Source organism: Triticum aestivum, chromosome 1B (assembly GCF_018294505.1).
Source record: "Triticum aestivum cultivar Chinese Spring chromosome 1B, IWGSC CS RefSeq v2.1, whole genome shotgun sequence".
In the NCBI taxonomy this organism is placed as follows: Eukaryota; Viridiplantae; Streptophyta; class Magnoliopsida; order Poales; family Poaceae; genus Triticum; species Triticum aestivum.
This window is the reverse complement of record NC_057795.1, coordinates 573,145,437-573,160,500: the sequence shown is the minus strand read 5'-3', so window position 1 is coordinate 573,160,500 and position 15,064 is coordinate 573,145,437. Positions and strand designations below refer to the sequence as shown.

At 43.1% G+C, this 15,064-nt stretch overlaps 1 long non-coding RNA gene across 1 annotated transcript; it reads right to left on the bottom strand.

Moving 5' to 3' along the window:
- Nucleotides 1-841: 841 nt before the first annotated feature.
- LOC123095759 (uncharacterized) lies at nt 842-3,325 on the bottom strand. The gene is made up of 7 exons (XR_006446329.1): nt 2,833-3,325; nt 2,571-2,751; nt 2,417-2,493; nt 1,891-1,981; nt 1,739-1,798; nt 1,378-1,634; nt 842-1,136 (listed from the first exon to the last, which is right to left on the bottom strand). It is a non-coding gene; the product is annotated as an uncharacterized lncRNA (long non-coding RNA).
- Between the last annotated feature and the right edge of the window lie 11,739 nt (nt 3,326-15,064).

Genomic DNA, 15,064 nt, shown 5'->3' with positions numbered 1-15,064 from the left:
ATGACACAAAGAAATTGATGCCATCAAATGAGAGGAGAGGTTGGCCTGGCATGCTAGGTAGCATTGATTGTATGCAGATCCCGCAAAGCCGTCCCGTAAAAAAGTATATTCCGCGAATATACTTTTTTACGGATCCGTTTGGGGGGTCTGCATCTGTGCCAGCCCAAGTCGACCCGCAAAAGCTCTTTTGCGCGAACTGCAAACGCGTTTTGCGGGCCGGCGGGATGCGGGGTCTGCTAGAGTTGCTCTAAGAACCCCAATAGGACAACTACTGCATGACCAATAAATATTTCAGAAAAGAAATACTCATTTTTTATAAACATTATCAAATGATTAGTTTGATGATAAAATATAAAAAAACATTATGTACCTAAATATAAGCGTTCACATATTTTAAAATATTTATTTCATTTGAAAACGGTTCAATAGATGCCAAGAATATTGATATATTTTAAAACTTCATATGTTCGAGAAAAGCTATTCATGTGTGTCAGAGTATATGTTCACATATTTTAAAGGTGTTTACATGTTTCCTAACAAAAATGTGTACAGAGTGAAAATAAAAGGGAGCATAAAAAAACAAGAAAATAGAAACGTAATTGAAAAAAAATACAACACAAAAACAAGCAGACTAGTGTGGCGCGGACTTAAATGTATTTCGAGTGGGGGCACAGCTCTAGACATTAAAATAACTAGATCATTGATGGCGGATGTTGTGTGATAGTGTTAGATATTGATGTCAAAAGATGGGAGTTCGTGTTAATTTTAAAACGAGACATTGCATAATAGATACTACATTGTGCTGGTTGTCAGCCCCAGAATAGTGTACACATTTTCTCCATGAAGTAATCAAGCAATAATCAAGCAATAAGAGGTGGGGAGATAGATACTACATGCCCTTGTCGGCGGCTTATGGTTGGAATGCCGTTGTCGATCTCCTCGCGGCAGGTACACCATGCCTCGGACTTCTGTCAGGCATCCTTTGTACAACGCATCGTGTGCATCGTGGTACACGTGTTTGTCCTCAGTCCGGTAGCAATAGGGCTTCTCCCATCTATCCGTTTTATGATCACACCTCCATGAAACTTGGCATGGCTGTCATGATCAAATATGACGAGGCTGACCTTCAAGGTAACCTAGAGATCATTAGGATACAAACCATATAAATTGTCTTGGCCAACACTAACACAAACATGTGGGGGAAGAATAGAAAATACATTCCTTATGTTAAATTAAGCATTGCGTCCAATTAAATATACTAAATCCATAGCTTGTAATTAACTTCAAGCCTAGCTTGACTTGGATAAAAACCTACATTATCTTAAATCTACTTTATATGCAATCTGGGAGTATAAAGTATTTTTCAGTTCAACTTACCTGGCCAAGTATGGTTTGTTTCATCGGTTGGGAGCCTTCTGTCTTACTGAGGAGGCTTATCGGAGACATAATTTAATGTTTCAAGTCAAACACAGGACCCCTCAAAATAAATTCCATATACACATGGCTCAAATTAGTAACTGTCGCAACATATATAACCTCACACAGAAGGACAATAACAAACTGAGAGTGGAGTGGACAAAGATCTGCCCAACTGCTCATGGATAAAGGATCTGCCCACCTGCCCGGGTCACTAACTGTCCAAAAACGAATTTCATTGAAAGAAGAACATTAACAATTGATTTAACTGGAAATTCGTATGACGCAGACACAAATAACATTATCCGGTATAAAAGGGTACCTTCAGTGGATAATAGACTACCAGCTTGCTATTGGAATCTGAATAAGGGATTCTGATCATCTAGTTGATGTTGGCAGAGATGAGAGTACACTTTTAAGGTGAAGAAATGACGGAAATACATAACAGATTGTATAGCAAATCCAATCCCTCACCAGATTGAGTAAGTTGTATAAACATCCATCCCGCTTTTGCATGCGTGGCATAAGACAAGTGGTGTCCATGCCCAGCTCATAGTAGCTGCACCTGGCATCAGGTAAAGAATATGTTAAGATATCTTCATTACATTAGCTGATTTCAGCATATTTCCACCTTAAGTGGTTCTAAATCATAAGTAAAATTAACTGTACAAATAATAAAATGATTTCTTAATGTTCATAAACCCTGCTATTCCATCTGATCAGCTACTCGCAGAAGCAACCTTACTAAGAGCTGCCAAAACTTTCGTATGCATATACAATTCTGAACACGTGATATTCCATCAGATCAACTACTGGTACAAGCAACCTTACTACAAGCTGCCAAACTTTGGTGTGCATATACAATTCTGAACACGTGCTATTCCATCAGATCAACTACTTGTACAAGCAACCTTGCTACAAGCTGCCAAACTTTGGTGTGCATATCGTCATGTCAACAATTTTGAACACCCAGAAGATGTAAATCCAAACAGGTACTTACGACTGAAGAATTGTATGCAAGCCACTCTGTAGTGTTTGATATTGGTATCCTAAGCAAGCTCCGTCTGAAAAAGTACACTGGAACAGAACAGTGCAATTGGTATCATATATAAACAGTTTGATCCCAAAGAGAATTTTAGGTGCAGGAGGCTCACGTATCCTAGTTTTTTTTTCCTGGGGTTTGGGTCCTGGCCACCGGAGGGGTGGGATATCACGCTGTTGTGGAGGAGGGATTAGTTCTGGCCGTCCACGCTGTTACTCGATTAGACATAGTACCTGAGGTGACAGAGGAGGATTGCTGGTATTCCAATATTAAGGCTAGTTGCACTCTCCCCCCTGTCAAAGATCCCAAAACAGATTTACATCGATGCACGAAGGAAGGAATGCTTGCGCTTATATGGTTCGAGGTGAAAATACCTTCGACAGAGCCTTTTTGCGAAGTTTGCCTCAGTACCCACGAGATACTCTCATGCACAGCAACCCCAAGATCGTTTCTCTGTTGGCGCGAGGTTGGGGACGAAGTGCACGATATTGAATAGATGGAGGAAACGGCGCCGGCCACCACCATCTGCAATATTTGGAGGCTTAGTCTAGAACGACGGCGATCTGGGCGGCTCCACTTCGCAATTAGGTGCCCCGCCTTCGATCCGATTAGTTTCCGGTGCAAGCGCACCTTTCGGGAGGGGAGGGGCAGGAGGGAGTTCACCATCCTCCAGTGACGCATTTGAGGAGGGGCAGGCTGCCGCCGTGGATGTGGTGTGGTCACCACGCCGAATCCTGTGATCGTGGGCGAATGCTGTGGAGATGAGTGGGCGTACACACCGCTGAGTGGGCGTCGCGGCATGGGTGGAGATGGCGATCCACTCCAGTCCGCTGTTGACATTGTCGTCTCTCTTTGTGCGGCGGCGCACCTAGGCCTGCCCTAGCGAAGCCCAAGAGGGGTCGGTGGTGGGGAGCGAAGTGGGCAGGGCTACAAAGACGCGGAGCACGATCACCATCGTTCGTTCGCCATCCGACGTTAGAGTATGTCAGTCAACGACAAGCTTACGATTCGGCCACGGGAATAGAGTCCCCCGGGCATCCGGCCCAGTACCAGCCCATGCGGGAGGAAGCAGTGCTTTGGACGGCCAGGGACGACCGAGATGTCGTGATCCAACGGTCTAAATCAGTAATGGCGTGAGAGAGCTCGGAAATGGTTCAGTTTTACTGTCCTTAATTTAAGCATTTCTCTAAAATCACAAGCAAAATTTATTATAACTGCAAATTTGAGTGAAACTTATTTTAAAATATTAGGATTGCACGACTCACACTTCGTGGATGCCTGGGGTGTGGTTTGTTTGTTCAGATGCTTACCTGGAATTTACTGAAAACTGCCTTCACATTTCTTTTACCAGAAGATGGGAATCTTCCTCTTTGCAGTTCTCCAACAATTAGATTCATGCGGAAAATACAAGTTCACGTTCCTATGCACTCAAAAAGGTTTAGCGAATGGTTCTGAAATGTTGATTCACGGAACAGTAGAAAACATGAATACGTCCAATAAGGAATGTGGGTGCTATAGCTTTTGATATTGCACTGCTATTCATTTACATGCAAGAAAAATGATAGATGTAATGGTTGGTGAGGCCTATTAGTCCTATCCACATGTACACCAGTCATCCATATATATAGCAGACTTGGCCTCGGCTCCTACTCAATAGTAAGGCTGGTCATAGTGGGGAGTAACTTATACTAGTGTCATGCATATGACACTAGTCTAAGTTACTACATTCATAGTGCAAAGTAACATAATAGTAGTATCATAGAGGACTTCATTAATTAGCTTGTGACTCATCTTGTCTTGAAAAGCGCTATGTTACAGTAACATATTATGTTACCACTTCTCATTAACTACATGCCACATAAGCAAAAAATTCTTGAAGTGCGTTATGTTACTTGCTAAGTTACTCCCACTATGACTAGCCTAAGACAGAGGTGTAGTACAAAATTGCTTGCTAGCTTTTACTAGTTTGGAGAACAAAATCGGTGGAGTACAATGAGGACACTGAGATGCACCTAATGTAAGAATTTAAACATCAGATCCGGTTTACACCCCGGTTCTTGTTTAGGGTCTACCAACAAGAAGCCAGCGAGAGGACGACAACCCTGGCAACCCCACGTCTCATAGGAACCCATACGTCACCACGGCCAATACCAAGAAGCCCACACCACTGCGCAGCAGGAACACCACCGAACAATAGGCAGAGCACAACCGCGCCGAGCCCCTGACCCATGGACTCCCAAGGTGGCGCCTTCATGAAGTAACTGACGCCGATGCGCCGCCGCCACCCAATCAAGAGATTTTAGGCTTTCGCCCGGGACAAGGGGCGATGGGGAGGGACAAGGTCTCGATGTCGCCCACCAGAGGGACAAACGACGCCGAGAGCATCGCCAACATCATGACCGGCACCGCCGATCAAGGGTTTCCCCCGAGCCCGAGCCCGAACCTCCACTGCAGCACCAATTATCCAAGCAAGAAGGCCGGGGGAATCCCACGACTGGCAGGTAGAGGGGAACATGCATAGGTGCAGCCGCCATCTCCAGATCGGGACCACGCCTGCCGCCGCCTTACCGCCCAGCACGGCCAAGATAGTGCACCACAGCGCCGATGCCAGCCCCCACCGAGGAAGGGGAGGCGCCCTCTCCATCAATGGACACCGCCACCCGCAGCCTCCGGGAGCCCTAGGATCCAAACCAGCCACGCCGGGCCAGACCCCTGTCGCGCCGCCACGGAGCCGCACCGTCGCCTCCCAGCGCAGCCGCCACTGGATCCATGTGTCCTCATCGCCGGGGCCCCCGCCGGACCCAGCAGCCCCACGAGCGACGGACCACGCCACCAAGATCCCGACCAGGGGAGGAAGGAGACAGGCCCCACCGCTGCCAGCGCCTCACAGGCTTCGCTCGGCAGACGCCCTCTGGCAGCGGAGAGGAGGAGGAGAGGAGGATGGGGAAGGCTAGCGCCGGCGGGAGATCTGGAGCCCCTGTGACGCGCTCGCGGGGCGCGTCGCAGGAGCGGGGGGGGGGGGGGGGAGGAGGGGGGAGACAGATGCTTTTTCCCCTGACAAGTGGTATACGGAGCTAAGTTTTAGATATGTGATTTTTGAGACTAGAGATTAGGGTTGCTGTTATGTGCGCCTCCGTGTACTGTCGAGTCCGAGACGAGGTCTGCTGCACGGGTGATTTATCAGCGGCGTTGCTACCCGACACCGACAGGAGTATCGTACGTACGTGTACAAATCGACTGCCTACAACCTTCCGTCGAGTTGTCGTCACTGCTCCACGTACGGGCTACAAGTCCCGAGACTCAGGGACGATTTGATTGCTCCACCTTCACGTGGTCAAGCTGCACCTGATGAGACCTTTTCGAATGCAAAGGTGCTTAGATGAAGTGCTAAGTGCATTAAATAGCTTAGCAACTGAACTTCTTAATGCATGGATGCTTAACTTGTTGTTGCTAAGCCCATTTATTTAATGATTTAGCACCTAAATTGTTTCATGCATTGGTCAGCTTCTTTCATTTAAGTGGCTTGCCTAGATTCACGTGCTTGTCATTGGTTCTGTCTCGGATCACCAAAGTACTCCCTCTCCTCCTTAATAGTTGTGCCATGCATGTCACTTCTCCCTTATGTGGCATGCTTAGCACCTGTCCATGGTGAAGCACTGGGAAGAGCTTGATCGATCTACTACTTCCGCGCTACAGTCATCACACAAAGGGATCGGCTCAAGTACTAGTACTTGTTGATTTCGGAGTACTGTTCACCTTGAGGCTACTAGTGATATTCAATTGATATGTCCAACCAGCTACTGTACTAGGTGCTATTTACGGTTTTGTTTGCTACGCACATTGATTCTCTCAAGAATTATTTTACTCCAACTTGTACTACTTTGTGCACAGTTTTATCGACTCATGGCATCCATGAAGTACGATCTTCTGCTGCTGGATCGTGACACAAGATTTACCCTATGGCAAGTCAAGATGCGGGGGTTGTTGGCACATGCCGACTATGATGAAGTGCTGGATAGTTTTGGGAAGCAAATGATTCAGGATTGGACTGATGAAGAGAAAAGAAGGGATCGTAAGGCTTTGTCACAAATTCAACTCCATTTGCATAATAATATTTTGCAGGAAGTTTTGAGCGAGAAAACAACCGCCGCTCTATGGTTAAACCTGGAAGAGATTTGCATGACTAAAGATCTCACCAGTAAGATGCATCTGAAGAAAAAATTATTCCTGCATAGGTTACCTGAGGGAGGTAATATTTTGAATCATATTTCAGAATTTAAAGAGTTCATATCCGATCTAGCTGCAATGGAGGTTAAGTATGAAGAGGAAGATACTGCTTTAAGTTACTTTGCTCACTGCCAGGTTCTTATACAAATTTTGGAGACACCATAATATACAATCGTGATACTCTCATGCTTAATGGAGTTTATGAAGCTTTGAACTCTAAGGAGAAGATGAAACTAATGGTGCATCATGATGGTTCGAGTTTATCCCAAGCCGAGGGATTATCTGTTCATGGTAGGACAAAGGACAAGAACTCACATAATGGAAACAGAGGCAAAAGTAAGAACGGCTACAGGGGCCGGTCACATTCCCGAGACAAGAAATATTACAGATATTGCAAGAGAGACAGACATGACATCTCCGAGCGTTTAAGTTGAAGAATAAAGAAAAGAGGAAAGGTAACAAACAAGGTGAAATTCTGCTAATGTTGCTCATGATGATAGTTGCGATGATGCTCTTGTTGTTATTGCTGGATGTGCTGAGACCAATGATGGATGGGTACTTGATACCGCATGTACTTTTCATATGTGCCCCCATAGTGATTGGTTTACTACTTTTGATTCTACTACTGTTGCTGGTTCCGTTTTGGGTTTTGATAATTCACCTTGCAAGATTGAAGGCATCGGTTCTGTTCGAATCAAGATGTTTCATGGCACAATCAGAACTTTGATGGATGTTCGGTATATTCCAAAGATGAAGAGAAATCTTATCTCTATGAGTGCCCTTGATGCAAAGGGGTACAAGCACTACTGGAATCAGCAGATTTGCCGTCTGCCCCCTCTTTGCCGCCAGCTAGCAGATGGCAACGAATGGCTTTGCCATCAGCCAACAGAAAGCAGACGACAAAGAGGCAGTGGACGACAAAGGAAGGCTTTTCCATCAGCCGACCTTTTGTCGTCTGCTAGCAGACGGCAAGAGAAGCTTTGCCGCCGCTAGAAAACGGCAAAGAGGGGGTTCGGCCCACTGGCTGTTAAACCCTAACGGCCCCCTCTTTGCCGTCTGCCATCAGACGACGAAGCGTCTCTTGCCGTCAGCTAGCGGACGACAAAGCTTCAAAATAACTTAACGGACCTTGCCCCCGCCATCGCCCTCTCTCTTTCTCTCCTCTTTCCTCTGTGCCCGGCGAGCACCGTCGCCGCCCCCTCCCTGCCACCCCGCGCCGTCGCCGCCACACTCTCCCCGCCCCGTCGCCGCCCCCTCCCCGCCTCTCCCTGCCTCCCCACCCCCTCCCGAGCCTCCCCGCCGCAGTCGCGGGTCGACCGCCCCCGAGGAGCATCGCCCGTCGCCGCCCCCTCCCCGTCCCATCGCCACCCCGCCCCATCGCCGCCCCCTCGACCCGTCGCCGCCCCCCACGGTGAGCCCCTGCCACCCCCTCTCCTATTTTTTTTCTGATTTTTTTCTGTTAGGTTTAATTAGTTTAGGCTTAGGTTTAATTAGTTTAGGTTTAGGTTATTTAGTTTAATTAGTTTAGGTTTTTTAGTTTAGTTAGTTTAGGTTTAATTTGTTTAGGTTATTTCGTTTAATTAGTTTAGGTAGTTTTTTCTTCTGTTTTTTAAGAATAAACAAGAAAGATGAAAAAAAGAAGTATAAGAAGATGAGGAAGAAGAAGAAGATGAAAAAATAACAATAAGTAGAAGAAGAAGGAGAAGAAGAAGAAGAAGATGAAAAAAAGAATTAGAAGAAGAAGATGAAAAAAGTAGGAAAAGTAGAAAAAGAGGGTCGCCGATGGTCGATGGTTCCCGAGGGGCACCCCCGACCCCGACACAGCACCCCGACACAACACCACCGACACCTCGACCCCCGACACGACACCCCGGGACCCCGACATAGCAGCCCTGACCCCGACATCCCGACTCCGCACTATTAGGGAAAACCTTATACATAGAACTTTAGCAGTAGCGCGTGTTAAAAAAGCACGTTGGTGCTAAGTATCGGTAGCGCGCTGGTGTGAACGGTGCTACATATACAATTGTAGCAATAGCGCGCCTGAAGTTAAAAGCGCTACTACTAAAATTCCCACGGCTTAGTCGATAGGCTACACATAGTAGTAGCGATCTACGTCGAACCGCGCTACCGCTACTTGCTTTGTAGCAGCGTGTTTACGCTGAAAGGCGCAACTGCTAAAGGAAATAAAATTAAATGGAAAGCAAATAGAAAAGTAAATGAAAATGAAAGAAATAGAAAAAGGTGAAAGGGAAAAAAATAAAATGTAAAGAAAAATAAATGAAAAAGGGGGGAAAAGAGAAAGGAATAGCAGTAGTGCGTATCAAGGAACGCGCTGTAGCTAACTTAGCAGTAGCACACTTCTTGGAACGCGCTACTGCTACTTCTGACTTAACTGCGCGGTTCATTCTCCCACAACCACTTCCCCCAAATCCCAACTAGTGCACCTAGACAATTTACCATTGTATTGGGTGTGTTGGGGACACAAGAGACTCTTTGTTATTTGGTTGCAGGATTGTTTGAGAGAGACCATCTTCATCCTACGCCTCCCACGGATTGATAAACCTTAGGTCATCCACTTGAGGGAAATTTTCTACTGTCCTACAAACCTCTGCACTTGGAGGCCCAACAATGTCTACAAGAAGAAGGTTGCTTAGTAGACAACAAGCTATTTTCTGGGACCGTTGCCGGGGAGGTTAGTGCTTGAAGGTATATCTTTGGATCTTGCAATCGAATCTTTTTGTTTCTTGTTTTATCACTAGTTTAGTTTATAAAAGAAAACTAAAAAATGGAATTGAGGGTGCCTCATATGCTTCATCTTTTTAATATCTTTTGTGAATATGATGGAAAGGAAAATTGTGCCCAAGTGCTAGAAGAAGAATGCATTAAAATGTTTGGCACTAAATATTTTAATGATGAGCATGATTGCAACGTTGTTAGTATGAACTCTTTGAATATCCATAGTACTAATGATGATTGCACTAGTCATGATGAAAATGTCTCTTATAAGCATGTCAACTTTTGTGGAGTGCATAGAGTGTGAAAGTACATACCAAATAGGGAAGATAGATTTTGCAAGAGGCATAAGTATTTAGAAACTAAATGGTTGCAAGAGAGGCTAGATGTTTGTGCTAAAAATTTAAAATTTCTTAGCCATACTTGTGAACTTTGCAATGAACGTGGTCATTTAAATCTCCAATGCAAATTGTTTCATGATTGAATTGTGTCCAAAAATTGTGATGAATTGATTTCCCTTGCACATCATAATGAACTTAGTTTGACAATTACATAAAGACAAGAAAACAAATAAAAGATGAAGAGAATACTAATGAAAGGGAAGAGATTTCCCAATATCCTCCTATTCTTTCTTATGATGAATCAGGTAACGAGGAGGAGCTTTCTATTCAACCAATATCATTACTAAGGAGCTCCAAAAATAGGATTAAAGCCACACATAATGTGAAGAAGAAAAAATAAAAGACGAACAAGCAAAGGTAAAAATGTATCCCTCCCAAATGATGTTGCTCCTGTTACTCATTCTGATGATAATAATTGCTATACTGTTGGTGCTATCCATACTATTAGTGATGAGAGTGATTATGCTTATGATATGAAAAGGCCCAAGCTTGGGGATGCTATGTTTGATGAGAATGACATGTTTGAGAATTTGTTTGCTGCAATTGATGTTTGTCCCAAGCTTGGGTATGCTATGTTAAATGAAGATGATATTTTTAGTCTCCCAAGTTTTGATATGCAATTTTGTTATGATGAAAGAATGCCTCCTATTTATGATGATTATATTTATGAAAGTGGACTTGGAGAGGCCATGACTTTATTTAGTGATGAATCAACTATTTCGGAAGAGGTTCCAATTGATTATGAGAACAAAGTTCATATCTATGATGATTATTGTGATAACATGTATGCTATAAAGAATAATGATAACCATGAAACTTTTCATCATGATCTTAATTTTCAATTGGATTATGCCTCACATGATAGTTATTTTGTTGAGTTTGCTCCTCCCACTACTATTTATGAGAAGAAATTTGCTTATGTGGAGAGTAATAAAATGTATATGCTTGGGGATCAGGAAAATAATGCTTTATGTGATAGTAATATTGTTGAATTCATTCATGATGCTACTGAAAATTACTATGAAGGAGGAACATATGCTTGTAGGAATTGCAATAATATCAAGTTTCCTCTCTATGTGTCGAAAATCTTGAAGTTATGCTTCTTTTGCTTTCCTATGCTAGTTGATTCCTGTTCCCATAAGTTGTTTGCTCACAAAATCCCTATGCATAGGAAGTGGGTTAGACTTAAATGTGCTAGTCATATGCTTCATAATGCCCCCGTTATGTTTCAATTTGTATCTTTTATGTGAGCATCATTATCATCATCATGCCTAGCTCAAAAGGCATTAAAGAAAAGCACTTGTTGGGAGACAACCCAATATTTACCCCTACTGTTTTTGTGTGTTCACATGATTAAGCTACTGTAGTAATCATGTTTTATAGCTTTTGTTTCAATAAAGTTCCAAGTAGAACCTTTGGGAAGACTTGGGTGAAAGTTAATGTGATCTTGCTGGAAAAAACAGAAACTTTGTGCTCACGAGATTAGCTGTCATTTTTTTTACAGAAGAGCGGTTTTAAGTTGATTCTTTTTGTAGAAGATTAATAGACAAATTCCTTAGGTCCACCAATTTATTTCATAATTTTTGGATTTACAGAAGTATTCGGGAGTTACAGATTACTACAGACTATTCTGTTTTTGATAGATTCTGTTTTCTATGTGTTGTTTGCTTATTTTGATGAATCTATGAGTAGTATCGGAGCGTATGAACCATAGAGAAGTTGGAATACAGTAGATATTACACCAATATAAATAAAGAATGATTTCACAATAGTACACAAAGTGGTGATTTATTTTCTTATGCTAACGGAGCTTACGAGTTTTCTGTTGAGTTTTGTGTTGTGAACTTTTCAAGTTTTGGGTAAAGATTTGATGGACTACGGAATAAGGAGTGGAAAGAGCGTAAGATTGGGATGCCCAAGGCACCCCAAGGTAATATTCAAGGACAACCAAAAGCTTAAGCTTGGGGATGCCTCGGAAGGCATCCCCTATTTCGTCTTCGTTCATCGGTAACTTTACTTGAGGCTATATTTTTATTCACCACATGATATGTGTTTTGCTTGGAGCGTCATTTTGTTTTATTTTGTTTTGATTGCTCTTTGAATATTATCCCAACATCTGAATTCTTAAATCTTAGAGAGTCTTCACATAGTTACATAATTATTCGACCACTCATTGATCTTCACTTATATCTATTGGAGTAGTTTGTCGTTTGCTCTAGTGCTTCACTTATATCTTTTTAGAGCATGATGATGGTTTTATTTTGAAGAAATAGATGAACTCTCATGCTTCACTGATGTCTACTATGCAACCTTCTCCTTGTAGATGTTGTCGGGCCTCCAAGTGCAGAGGTTTGTAGGACAGTAGCAAATTTCCCTCAAGTGGATGACCTAAGGTTTATCAATCCATGGGAGGCGTAGGATAAAGATTGTCTCTCTCAAACAACCCTGCAACCAAATAACAAAGAGTCTCTTGTGTCCCCAACACACCCAATACAATGGTAAACTGTATAGGTGCACTAGTTCGGCAAAGAGATGGTGACACAAGTGCAATATGGATGGTAGATATAGGTATTTGTAATCTGAAATTATAAAAACAGCAAGGTAACTAGTGAGCGTAAACGGTATTGCAATGCTAGGAAACAAGGCCCAAGGTTCATACTTTCACTAGTTCAAGTTCTCTCAACAATAATAACATAATTGGATCATTAAACTATCCCTCAACATGCAACAAAGGGTCACTCCAAAGCCACTAATAGCGGAGAACAAACGAAGAGATTATGGTAGGGTACGAAACCACCTCAAAGTTATCCTTTCTGCTCGATCTATTCAAGAGTCTGTAGTAAAATAACATGAAGCTATTCTTGCCGTTCAATCTATCATAGAGTTCATACTAGAATAACACCTTAAGACACAAATCAACCAAAACCCTAATGTCAACTAGATACTCCATTGTCACCTCAAGTATCCATGGGCATGATTATACGATATGCATCACACAATCTCAGATTCATCTATTCAACCAACACAAAGTACTTCAAAGAGTGCCCCAAAGTTTCTACCGGAGAGTCAAGACGAAAACGTGTGCCAACCACTATGCATATGTTCATGGGCGGAACCCGCAAGTTGATCACCAAAACATACATCAAGTGGATCACGCGAATATCCCATTGTCACCACAGATAAGCACAGCAAGACATACATCAAGTGTTCTCAAATCCTTAAAGACACATTCCGATAAGATAACTTCAAAGGGAAAACTCAATCCATTACAAGAGAGTAGAGGGGGAGAAACATCGTAAGATCCAACTATAATAGCAAAGCTCGTGATACATCAAGATCGTGCGAAGTCAAGAACACGAGAGAGAGAGGAGAGAGAGAGAGAGAGAGAGAGAGAGAGAGAGAGAGAGAGAGAGATCAAACACATAGCTACTGGTACATACCCTCAGCCCCGAGGGTGAACTACTCCCTCCTCGTCATGGAGAGCGCCGGGATGATGAAGATGGCCACCGGTGAGGGATCCCCCCTCCGGCAGGATGCCGGAACGGGCTCCCGAGAGGTTTTTGGTGGCTACAAAGGCTTGCGGCGGCGGAACTCCCGATCTATCTTGTGTTCCGATGTTTTTAGGGTATATGGGAATATATAGGCGAAAGAAGTCGGTCGGGGGAGGCTCGAGGGGCCCATGAGAGTGGAGGGCGCGCCTAGGGGGGTGGGCGCGCCCCCTATCTCGTGGCTTCATTGAACCTTCCCTGGCTTGTTCTCCAAGTCTCCTGGATCACGTTCGTTCCAAAAATCATGCTCCCGAAGGTTTCATTCCATTTGGACTCCATTTGATATTCCTTTTCTTTGAAACACTGAACTAGGCAAGAAAACAACAATATGGGCTGGGCCTCCAGTTAATAGGTTAGTCCCAAAAGTAATATAAAAGTGTATAATAAAGCCCATAATCATTCAAAACAGATAATAATATAGTATGAATGCTTCATAAATTATAGATACATTGGAGACGTATCAGCATCCCCAAGCTTAATTCCTGCTCGTCCTCGAGTAGGTAAATGATAAAAGAAAGAATTTATGAAGTGTGATTGCTAGCAGGTGCACAAGTTTGATCAATGATAATTTCAATCACCTTTTCTAGCATGATTAAATGTCATAACAGTAGTTCATCTCATAAAATTTCTAACGAACAAGTAACAAGCAATTCACATGTTAAAGCATAGACCATAAACTTTCTTGAAAACTAGCAAACTTCATTCTTAGTCATCAAACATTTTGCTATTCATCTTATTTTCAGGAAGGGTCTATGTCATAGCTTTGATTTAGCAAACCTCACATACTCAACTATCATATAATCTTCTACAATTGCTAACACCCACGTAATACTTATGGTTATGGAGTTTTAATCGGACACTAAGAATGATAGGGGCTTATAATTTCGCCTCCCAACGTATTCACCTTTGGCTGATGTCAACAATAATAGTTCATGCTAACTTACATACAATTGGATATATATATCAGGATCTTTCCAACACGAGGTGCTTGCCAAAGGATAAAATGAAAAAGGGAAAGGTGAAGATCACCTTGACTCTTGCATAAAGTAAAAGATAGGCCATTCGCAGAGGGAAGCAGGGGTTTGCAGGGGTGCCAGAGCTCGATTTTGAAAGAGAGAGAAATAATTTTGAGAGGTATGATCTCATTGTCAACATAACAACCAAGAGTTCCCAATATCTTCCATACTACGTACATTATAGGCGGTTCCCAAACAGAATGGTAAAAGTTTTTACTCCCCCTCCACCAACAATCATCAATCCATGGCTTGCCCGAAACAACAGGTGCCTCCAACTCATCAAACCTGGGGGAGTTTTGTTTGCTATTATTTTTGATTTGATTTTGATCTTTTGATCATGGGACTGGGCATCCCGGTTACCAGCCATTTTTCTCATGAATGATGAGCGGAGTCCGCTCATCTTGAGAATAACCCACCTAGCATGGAAGATACTGACAGCCCCTAGTCGCTACACGAGCGATTCAGGCATACAAAACAAATTATTATTTGAATGTTTAGAGTTTAGCACATGCAGATTTACTTGGAACGGAAAGTAAATACCGCATATAGGTAGGTATGGTGGACACTCATGGCAAAAACTGGGTTTAAGGATATTTGGAAGCACAAGTAGTATCTCTACTTGGTGCAAGGAATTTGGCTAGCATGAGGGCTAAAGGCAATCTCAACATGTTTGAATGA